Source organism: Agelaius phoeniceus, chromosome 6 (assembly GCF_051311805.1).
Source record: "Agelaius phoeniceus isolate bAgePho1 chromosome 6, bAgePho1.hap1, whole genome shotgun sequence".
In the NCBI taxonomy this organism is placed as follows: Eukaryota; Metazoa; Chordata; class Aves; order Passeriformes; family Icteridae; genus Agelaius; species Agelaius phoeniceus.
In genome coordinates, this window is record NC_135270.1 from 36,294,384 (window position 1) to 36,305,977 (window position 11,594).

Sequence of the window (11,594 nt, forward strand, 5' to 3'; positions counted from 1 at the left end):
ATGGACAAAGAAGCATCTCTGCCTAGGACTTGTACAAAGCTGGCTGGGATCGTCTGCTTTAGGCCGCTGCATATTTTAGACACTAAACTAGGAGAAGAAGCTTCCAATTTAATAAAAAGTGATTTGAAAGTTGCTAAGCAACTTCTAGAAATCTTGCTTTTTAAGAAGTCCATTTGTTTGTTTAATTTCAGGAAAAGGTTGCATAAATCAAAAGAGAAAAGCAAAAAGGAAATGTAACAGGACATTTTCTTTGCTTTCTGTCTTTTGCAATTAAAGCCCTTTTAATTGTCTTGTGGGGTTTCATCAGGTATTCAACAAATGTTATTTATGTATAAAACTTCAACAGTTTATTGACTATGCAAGAACCAAAGGAAAAAAATTAAACAGGTTTGTCATATGGTATGTGTTTATCTTAACCTTTCTTCAAAAATCTTATCTACTAAGTACTTTTATCAGACACTAATTATACTCCCTCTGAAAAGAATTTCTCCAACACCCTTCAGTGCCTACACCCTTTAATCATATCTCATTACATCTACCTAATCCATCTCTTTCTCGCATTGCCAGGGCTCATTAATAGTTTTAAAAGCCAGTCCTGGATATTATCTTTCCTTTCTGTAGAAATATAAATAATACCAATGCTGTTTTATTCCTAGATTTCATAGCCATTTCTAATTAGATCAAAAATTATTTGAAAATATTGAGATTTTTTTCAGAAAATAACTCTAAAATATGTGACAGATCATCAGTAGAATCTTATAAGTCTTTTTGCAAATTTTTTTACAAGCTATTTTAACAGTGACCACTTTGAAAGGAAGCGATTTTTGACTAAAATTTAACAGATATTGTGCTTCGCAGATATATTATAGGTGAGACATGCATCACCTTGTAAACAAAGTGGATGACCCAAAGGGTTTCTACATGATTGTGAAAGTAAAAATAAAAAAACTATGAGGACAATAAAAGGCCTTCCATTATTTCTTTGTACATGCCTTACATCAGCGCAGTTTGAAAAGCTTATATAAAATGTCTCCAGTATAGTGTCAGCTGAAGTGAACTGATTGACACAGAATGAATAATTGGTCAAATTTTGTTTTTTTTCTGTTCCCCAATTGTTTGCAAACAGGCTACAAAATTCTTTACTACTGTTACACTTCAAAATTATTTGTAAATCACTTCAGTGGGTAATCCTCAATCTATAGACCCTCTTGTTTGTTGTGAGTTTTGACAATTTGTAATCTACATTTTATTAATTCCTTAGGTAACCTATGTGAATTAGTGCTCCTATTTTCAGGATAGATAGGTCTATTATGCCAGCTTGCCTTGGCTGAAAATTTGAGCAGAGTAGCGGTTAATTTTCAAAAGTTAACATGGCTTTGAGGTAAAACCAGCTGCCAAATTTCAACTAGGAAGATTGTTTTCCCCCAGATCTGATTAGAAGAACCACTAAGAGGTTATTTTAATCTCCTTTTGTAATGAATAGTATTATCGTGTTCTATGGATTATCTGACAGTTTTATTCAATATATTGCAATTATAATTTCAAGAACCTGTGACATTTGTTCTCATCCTCTGATACACCTTAATTCTAGCTTTTGACTCAATCCTAAATTAAGTTAATACCATGATTAAGGAAGTGATTATTTGTTGTTTGTTTGTTTTTTTAAGAACCATGGACACAGAGTATACATCCATTGACACTGGATTCTTTGGAGGTAGGAAGAGCAAGCACAAATTCCTGAATTTCAGGAAACTTGGGTTGACCAAGGCAATTTTGTATAACTGTTGCACCTATTCAATGCTTAACTGTGGCTCTAGGGAAGCATTATGGATCCTTTCAATGAAAAATTCAGAATTTATATTTTACTGTGAAATTAAAATATGTTTGCAGGCAATACAACTGATACGTCATACAAATACATTCAGAATAACTGACATTATCCACAAAGCAAATGAATATAATCTGGAGTGTCATCTGTAAATATGGTACTGGTTTGCTATGTTTGTAATTACTGCTTCTTTTCACTGAAGAGCTGATTTATGTAGGCCAACACAACATATGAAAAAATTGTAGATAGAAAAGTTACAGTCAACTGAAACTTGCTTTTGGAACTACTAATGAATTAGAGATAAAAAATATTTTTGTAAATATTCCTTATTACAGAACTATTGTATTCCCTTCAGGAAGCAAACAGAAAATGTCATACCTTGAATGAACCTAATGGCAATGTGCTATTTCCCAATCTGTGAAAATATGTATGGTTTGAGATGTCTTTTTGTTTCACACTGAAAATAAAACAAAACTCTTTGGAACACTTTTATGTAATAAAATTGCATACATCTGTTTTGGGATCAAATAATTTTTTTTTGTTTGTGTGCATTTCTCTTTCCAATCCTTTGTTTTACTCTCTCATTAGGAAATTACTAAATTGACAAGCCAGGATATTTAGAACATTCCCATTGTAAACATCATTAAATCTGACACATTTTTTTGGAACATTTTGGCTTCAGTGGAAAGATATATTTAGATGAGAAAAAAACTAAAATAAATATAAGCGGTTATAAATCCAGTCAGATACTCATATTGAAATTTGAGCTACTATTTACATGATACTTTTTCCAAAGATTCTTCAGACTGAATAATTTGAGTAGACCTGGGTTATGCTAACAGCTCTCTACCCAAGTATCTTGCTGTAAGATAGGTTTGGACTTCACAGGGAACAGGGAGCTGTGGATGTATCCAGTGTGCTCTCTTGCCCATCCAGTCTGCCATTGGAATCACCCTGTCGTGGTCACCTCAGTGTCTGTGCCTAAATGCTGTTATTGAAGTTTACTAGGGATAGAATTCCTTCACAGTTCACATTGGTGCTTTTCTTTCATTAGCTATCTGTTATGTTTTTTCAGTTTTGCTATAGCTAAGCCTAATGTTAACACTCTGTTTCAGAAAAGTGGAAAATTTTTTTTCTTCTAGTCCTGCTTTGGTAATTGTTTGTCAGGGCTCAGAGTCCAGCACAGAATCTAGATTTCATTATGGCCATTGGGATTGTTTAGTGGCCACAGGATTGCTATGGACACCATTATTGTCAGAAGTCAGTGCAACATGTTTACAGTTAGCTTTCTATTTGCTTAGCTGTAAGTGTGGGACACAGAAAATGGCTAATGCAGGAGTAATAAATAATTTGGAAATCCTGTTTTTCTAAAATAAGCCATTTTTTTGGCAATGGAAGTCTGTGTTAAGTAAATGAAAATACTGACCTGTAACAAGGAACCCTTACCCTTACATATTCCAGTAGAGAGCATCTTACCCTCTTCACATTTAGAGATCAAAGACAATCCCTACTTTTAGGAGAGCATGCTCTACTAATACGAATGGAATATTGAATTAAAGAAACATTCCTTATATGCAATTTTTATAATTTCAGAACCATCATATTTTGTTTTAGACATCAATATTTCTAAAGGATAGCATAAAACATTAGAACCTAAGTAGAAAAATGATCATTAAGTCCAGGATAAAAGCTGAAGTTATAATGTTATGCCAAAGATCTGATTCCACAGTCATTTAGTATTTAGGAGGGTTAAGAAGGCATTCTACTTTTACACAATTATTTGCTTGCTTGCAGGATGAATCAGCACAGGGACTTGAAAAGTGGAGTTGTCAGATTTGTGAGTGCTGCAGATTACCAGATATTATGTCCATCTTCATTATCTACATCTATTTCATAGAACAAAGCTATTGGATTTTAGAGTACAGGTTGAAACAGATACAGAATTGTCATGTTTCTTGGAAATGACATTTGCTCAGATGCAAGCTAACATTTGGAATGGCATATATTGGTTTATTTGGGTTGAAGTAAAGAGGAGAGGCGAAGTAAAGGGATGGAAATTATGGCAGTAGAAGTAGAGTCATTAGTTAAAAGTATTCCTTGAATCAGCAAAGCATTTTACAGATTTAATGGAAGATATTTCTAACTAGAAAGCTACATTGCAGTGAAATATCACAAGTCTACCATGAAGACTCTAGCTGTAAGTTTTGTTGTCTTTTCAATCCCCTGCAAGCCAGTTGTTTTAATTTATCTGTTTAAATCTGACTGTCTGCTCAGATCTCTACAGCAATACAGTAATAAAGTCTGCTTGCCTTTCTCTTCAACAAACTTCACAGCAGACATTAGCAAAAGTGAGTAGTGGCTTTTGATTTCTTTATATCCTTTGTAGAATGATAAATCTTGATGAGATATGTCATGGAAGACTCTAAGGAAATCATCTATTATCAGGAAAATGAAAAACTCATCTTTGTTAATCCATATACATTTTTCCTCTGAAGTAAATTAACAATTCAAAATCTTGCACTAAACTTCATTAATTTTCTTCATGAATAATTCCACTTACATCTCAGCAATTTCTGTGTGAGAGGGTGAGAAGACTCGTCCTTTTGTATTGAACTTGCTTGTATAAATATAAATAAACCAGAAGGAGCTAGTCTACTGTCCACATTTGACAAAGGAACATAATACTCTTGATGTTTATTGAAGTTTTTAGGTTACTTGAACAATGTTCCTGTTCAACTTAATTGTGACTGGAAATATTCTTAATGAGCATCCTACAAACTGTTATATATATGTTGGATAATGATACACAGAACTGGTATAATATCCTCAAATTAAATCCCCGAGGAGTCTCATTAGCTGCAATAGGAAAAAAATACAGAGATTTTGTAAAAGAAGAGAAATACTCCAGTCTCAGACAGCGACATTTTTGCACTTCAGCATAAGCTTCAGTTTAAGTCAGTAGTTCAGAAAAAAAAAATCACATCTTTAATGATCACAACTTGCCAGTGGTCATTACTTAACCCTTGGCTTAATCTCTAGTTATCATAAATAATCTCAAATACCAATACAAGTTTAGAAATAGCTATTTGTCAAATCTGTATCTGTTAATGTTTGTTCTTTGGTCATGCACCAGCCAAGTAAGCAAGTGTTTTCTTTAGTGCACGAAGTCATGTCATGTGTAACTTTAAAGCTAATTAACATTCATTGGCAAGCCATTTAAAATTGTATGTAGGTTGACATAAAGACATTTTTTCCAAAAAGTTGTTATATTTTTTCCATGTTGCTGCATTGTGGATTTTGTTCTTAGCATCTGACATGTTTTCTCAACTACAGCGTTTTAATGAAAACACAAAAGCACTCCGGGGAATGTGATAAAAGCAAAAATTCTATGATCTCTGCAAGTTAAATGACAGCATGGAATTTGTCACATCTGGATCAAAAATATTTCATCTATTTACCTAAATAAGCATATCTAAACATGGGTAATTAGGATAGAAATTCAATATAAGTTTCCTTTAACAGCTTCTCCATTTTCACTGATAATTTCATTTGCTCATAAGCATTTAAATGATGCATGTCTTTCTTTTCTCTGTTTCAGATAAATAAAAGATGATTTGAAAAAAAATTACTTTTTTCGTCTCATCCCTTTTCCTATTAACGCTTTGTAACTTATTTTTCTCTTCACAGGAATTTCATCATAACTTAAATTTTAAAATTGTATACATGTAGAAAATAACATAAACTATTTTTGAGACAACAGGATAAAAATCAGCAGCAATGTTGATAGTACTGAAACTTCAAAACCATTTTTGTTCATCATAGGTGAAATTTTGCTCCTTACTCACACTGGAAAAATCACTTATACTAAATGGACTTCTTATATGAACAAGCCATGTGAGCTTAAGCATTGCTTCTGTATCTAGCTACAAGAATTACCTTGTAAATATACAGCAGATTTGCTATCGTGCATTTGTTTTAATTCAACATACTAGTAAACATGTTAAAACTGGTTCATTTAAAATGCACTTCATCAGAGAAATCAATTGTTCTAGGACTTTTATTTAACTGATTTAATTTTTGTACCCAGCTCATGATTTGAAAGGAGTTTTTATGGAAAGATACTTTTAAAATTGCATTTATTCACTTTGTTTTTCAGTGAAACTATTTTTTAATAACTGTAAAGACAGAGAAAAACATTTTATTTCAGTTCTAGTCATATGTCTTGCTTTGAAATTAAGATAATCATACCTCCTTGTTAAGCTGAAAATGTTTTCTTTAAATTTGGTCATAGGTCCTACTATTCAATTAATATAATCATACCTTCTTCTGCTGCTGAAAATAAAGCAGTTGTTTAATTAAACATGCCAGTTGTTTGTAATATAATGTTACAGAAATACTTGTTTGAAAGAAAGGCTAAAGATTTATATCAAACATTTCAATCTGACAAGTAAATTACATTTCCTCTACCATAAAGAAAGGTAAGGCAGGAAAATAGTTGCAATATAAGAGTAACTAAGGCTGTTGCACTGAGGAAAAGCACACTTGTTCTCATTACTTGGAGATATGATAGTCATCAGTCTACAAAGGTGACCTTTTCCACTCTGGAGATTAAAGCTGCACATTTTACCTTCTTAAAATAAGGAAATAGACATTATTTTGAAATTATAACTATATTTTAATAGCTAATCAGCTCAGAGATGAGAGAAAAAGTGTGAGATTTTAAATCTAAAAAGTGAACAGAATGAACCTGAAGAGTATCTGCACCAACATCTTTAATAAAAGCAAGAATTAAGTTTTCTCTAAGGGGTTTAAAAAGGTCTACTTATCCTCAACTGCTTTCCCAATCTCAAATTATGACACTGTGTGTCTAAGACCTAAAAGATACAGGCTGCAAGAATGGTCTCTCCAGTACTGAAGCTGGCATAAGTTGCAGCTTATCCACCCCTGCAGGCAGGTTTTCCCACTGGAAGCTCTGGTGCTGGAAATGAAGCACTTCATGGTCTTCAGGATTTTATTGAAGGGGTTCAGTCATTCTTTAAATTGACCATATGTTCATTTAATGTTTTAGAAATGAAAACGTGTTTTTGAAGGGAGAAAGATTTTAAGTGATCTCTGTTATTATTATGAGCAGTCAGAGATTCTTGATGTCTGCCTGTCTGAAATCAGAAAACATCTCTGATAATAAATGGATCATTTGAAGAGAAGGAGGCAACAGTATCCACCTGTCATATGAATCTTTTTCAAATCCTGAAAGACTACTGCAGTGTGCTTTCATAAACCAGCCTAGGCAAAATGCAAACTTTCTCTTGGTATCTGAAGAAAAAGAAAGCTTAGCTGCTTCCATCAAGTAACAGCTGAGATAGAATAGTAAAAAAGTTAGCTGAAATGATGCTTATGCCTAGACTTCAGCATACTATGGGCATGGGGAGCTTTTATTTATCCCTCATGGGCCACAAGAATGAAGATGGGTATGATTTTTGCAAGGGTGAAATAGGTTGTCTGTCAATTGGGTTTAGGCGACAGTCTGTCTGCAGGCCGTAAGATGATCTGCAGAGTGCCAGAGGAAAGCAGGCAGAATTCCTGGCTTGCAAGCACAGATATTGATCTACCTTAGCCACCTAAACAATGCCTCACCTGTTTGCCTTGTCCATACCTTATTTTACGCAGTCTAATGCTTGTTTTGTTTGACTTTTCTTTTATTTCTGTGGATCTGAGCTTTGATACACTTTGGGGAGTACATAAACACAGTGTTGTACTTGAACATCACCATCCTGCAGAGTAATCTAGTGGCTCTGGACCACCCCTCCCTGCATGAGAACAGCAGTGTTATTGAAAATTATGAGTGAGCAACTAAGTAAGTAGGCCACATACACAAGTGTTTGATCTATCGGACTAGTGTCCAATGACATTGAATGTGAGATGCTACTAATTACTGCACTATGTACTCTCAGTTAAAATTTCTTAAATTGGAGCTACTAAAAGGGTCTATTTTTATAATTATTTTTTTTCAGCTGATGGTTACAAGATAAGCCACCACAGAGTTTAGAATCCTATCTACTTATTTTGAAAACAACTATGTTATTGTGTACTGTCTCAAGCAGGAATGAAATAGAAAACGGCATTCATTTTCCCAGTAAAGTATAACATAAATATTTTACCACCATTTATTATTAGTTTGCCATTTCCTGCTGACAGCAATTCCAACTTTGCCAGCAGGCACTGTGTCTCACAATCATATTATGTTTGGAACAAATTAAGACAAACACAACTTCTTATAAAATAAATGAACAAAATTTGCGACAAAAACCTCTTCTGAAGCTAAATGAGCATTTCTTTTAAGTGCTGACACTTGGTATTATTTAATTTGCATACAGCACATTTCACTTTTACTGGAAAACAATGGAGTTAACGAAGAACTAAGTCATCTGTACTTTCAGGGATAATTGAACATTGCTCGATTTAGAACTGTTTTATATTAATGCTGTGAAGGAGCAGCCTACATCATGGTAAGTTTGTCAGCAGTTTCAAACGCAAGCATACTTTTGGCCCAGTGACATATGAAGTGGATGGATCAAAATGGAATATGAAATAGATTGTAATGACACTTAATTTGAGCTGATATAGAAATACTTTAAATACAGGGAGTGACACTGAGCCTTTTTCTTCCTGCGAGACATAATCCTCACTTCATAAGATTAGTTGATGGTTTAAGGTTAATAAAGAGAGAAAATCTTTATTTCTTATAAATGTGCTCTTGTCTCTGTACTTTCTCTTAGACATTAAAGTGCTTTCCTGGATGAAATGGGACGAATAAAGAAAGTGATTTATGCTGGGATTGCCTTCCAGTTTTTGTTACAGGTGTGTGAAGGTGCAGTGAACCCATGATTTGACTTACTCCCCAAAGACTTTGAAGACACACTCTACCTATAGTACCTATGGTACTGATCTTGAGAGTGTGAGTTGTTCGACCTTTTTTAGACTTACAGAGTAGAAATAGATAATACCTTTGGATTTCTGGTGTAGAAAATTACAAATAAAACTAATTGCCTAGAAATAAAAAACTTCAGATGTAGAACTGTAATCAGAGGTAGGAATTGGTCCAACTCATTTATGCCTCAATTGAACTTTGATGTAGAAGTGCAAACTTTGAACTCTACATTCCCTATTTGATTTTCCCCCCTCTTTGCTGAGTTCACTCTTACTGAAGGCACCCAACTAATAGCATAGATAACAATAATCTTCAGATTTCTATGGACTACATGCAGCATTTCTAAAAGAAATTCCCTGTAAAATTCTGTAGATATGCTCCAAACTTTAACTCAAGTAGCCCACCCTTACAGATGAAAGACTGGTTTAACCTCTCCCTGCTGATTCATTCTTTGGCCTCTCAGCTGGGAATATCAATTGTGATAGTAATTCTTCTTCTTTAAATAATTTGGAAGGGTGACAAATTATAGCTGCCTCAGAAATTTTGCAGTCAGGAAAAAAGCACAATTTTAAAATACATTCCTTCAAAAAATTTAAATAAGCAATACAATTAGCTAAGCACTTACATTTTATTAGCAATAGCAAGTAAAATTAATAAGTAAATTCAATGAAAAAATGATTATGTGTCACAGTATATAGTTTTTACATTGACATTTCACATAATCTGACTTTGCTGAGAGGAGAAATCACTCGTCTGTTAAAATTACTTTTTAAAAGCTGTCAAAATTGGAAAACCTGCTGTCAAAAATATGATGAGAAAAGTTTAAAAATGGTAAAGTATGTTGACTTAGACAAAAAATATTACCTTTAGAGTGGAAAACTTGAATATTGTATCATTATCTTCTACACAGTGGAAAAGCGTTATCTTTTTCCAAGCCATCCTTTTTTTTTAACATTTTAAATTTATGTTTTGCATTTACATTTCAATATGAATGGGACTTCATCCAATTTATGCTGCAGCAGAAGCTGAAAGTAGCAGGTATTTGGACATTTATATTTTAATTGTATGCTTGCATTTTACGATTTTTAAAAATGACAAGATCCGCAGGCCCCTAAGGGTGAAGTCCACTGTTCATCTACTCTCTGGTGCTGCTCACTGCTGTGTGCAAGGGCCCGTGGAATGGAGCTTGGCTGCTGGCTGGCTGGTAGTCTGCTAGCAGAGAGAGGTCCATCCTGCTTTCAGTTTGCATTTTGGCATCACCAGTGGTCACAGACCCTGCTTCTGCAGCGTGTCTCCACTGTGTTTAAGGAGGACAGTTTCAGAGAAGGTGACAATTCATTCTCCGTGCACATTCAGTCTTTGGCCTCTTTGTTGAGACTGCCAGCAAGGATGCCAATTAGAGCCATTCAAAAAAAGCCCAGATATGCTGTGGTAATAATGAAGTACAGATTTAGAGGGATACAATCCAAAATCATAATTAAATGGAAATGAGAAAAAAACAGAATTTGAAATAAGACTTGACTAAGAGCTACAGAAGTATATCTCTCTAAGTACATCCCAGTTTTGCCAGTTACTTTTTCAGCCATTGCTGCCTTTAATACTATACAGCCCTTAATAATAAATTCTCTGTCAATTGCTGTCCCTGCATGCATGCAGGTAAGACTGATTACACGTGAAGCAGTGAGAGTCACTATGAAGGAAGAGTGCACATGGCAGTAGAAGCTGACTGTGATGCCTTAACCACAGTTCTAAACACATACTACTCAGAAGTCATTAAACTGGACCTGGGGGGTGGAAAGTAATCAAAAGATTATTTTGTTTTTGCTTCACTGGTACTTCACATGTTCTGGCATTACGTCTGTGATGTCCTTTCACTCTCATCTATGCAAAGGGAGTGAAGTACTTTTTGCTTCTAACACTGTTCCTTAAAGTACAGCCTGATTTAATCTTGCTGTTCAGCCTGCATTTAATACATCTTGAAATGTACTAATTTTTTCCAGTTTGGAGAATAGCTACTGAAAACTGTTAATGGCAACATGATAAAACATATAGGGAAGCCATTCATACAAATGATATTTCTGCTCAGGTCATGAATCAGAGCACTCCACGGTGTCTGTTTTGTTTCCTCCAGATCTGAGCAATTCTTCACCTTTCCACATCCAGGTGCCCTTGAAAGATTCTTCTTCCCAGGTGCCCTTGAAAGATTCTTCTTCCCTACACAAATGATGCTTTGCATCTTTTCTCATAGAGTTTTTCTGGCCCACTTGTCTGCTTCTGCTGCTTAGACACGTTGATTCATGTCCTTCTTTTAAAATTAATTTGCACTCTGATGGCTCAAAAAATCTTTTCCAACCTAATCCAGTAAGCAGTATTGTCTGAAGGATTGAGCATACTTTGCTCTGTCTCACACTGACCACAGAAATGTTTAACAGTCTTTAAATGAATTTGATCAAATGAAAAAATTTTGTTAGCAGAACAAATGGGAATTTAGAGTCAGATGTGGGAGGCTGCATCTCTTGCATTTTATAATCAGCCTGACTCACTCCAGGCTGTGTGGGGGCTGCTCTTTCAGCTCATGAATACCACCACATCAACACAAGATTCTTTGAGGTCCATTTATCTGTCTGTCTATCTGAACTCCCACATTGTTTCTTGAGTGCCTCTGGTGCGTGTTGTCCAAGCTCTTGGCACTTATTTACTGCTTTAGGTTGCAGCAGAGGAAAGAGGAATAATTTCACCATAGCCTAACACACCTAACAAGGACTCTACTTCTGATTCTACTTTGAATTCTAATGGTGATAAAAACAGAAATAGCTTACCTCCAGTAGATACTTAGGG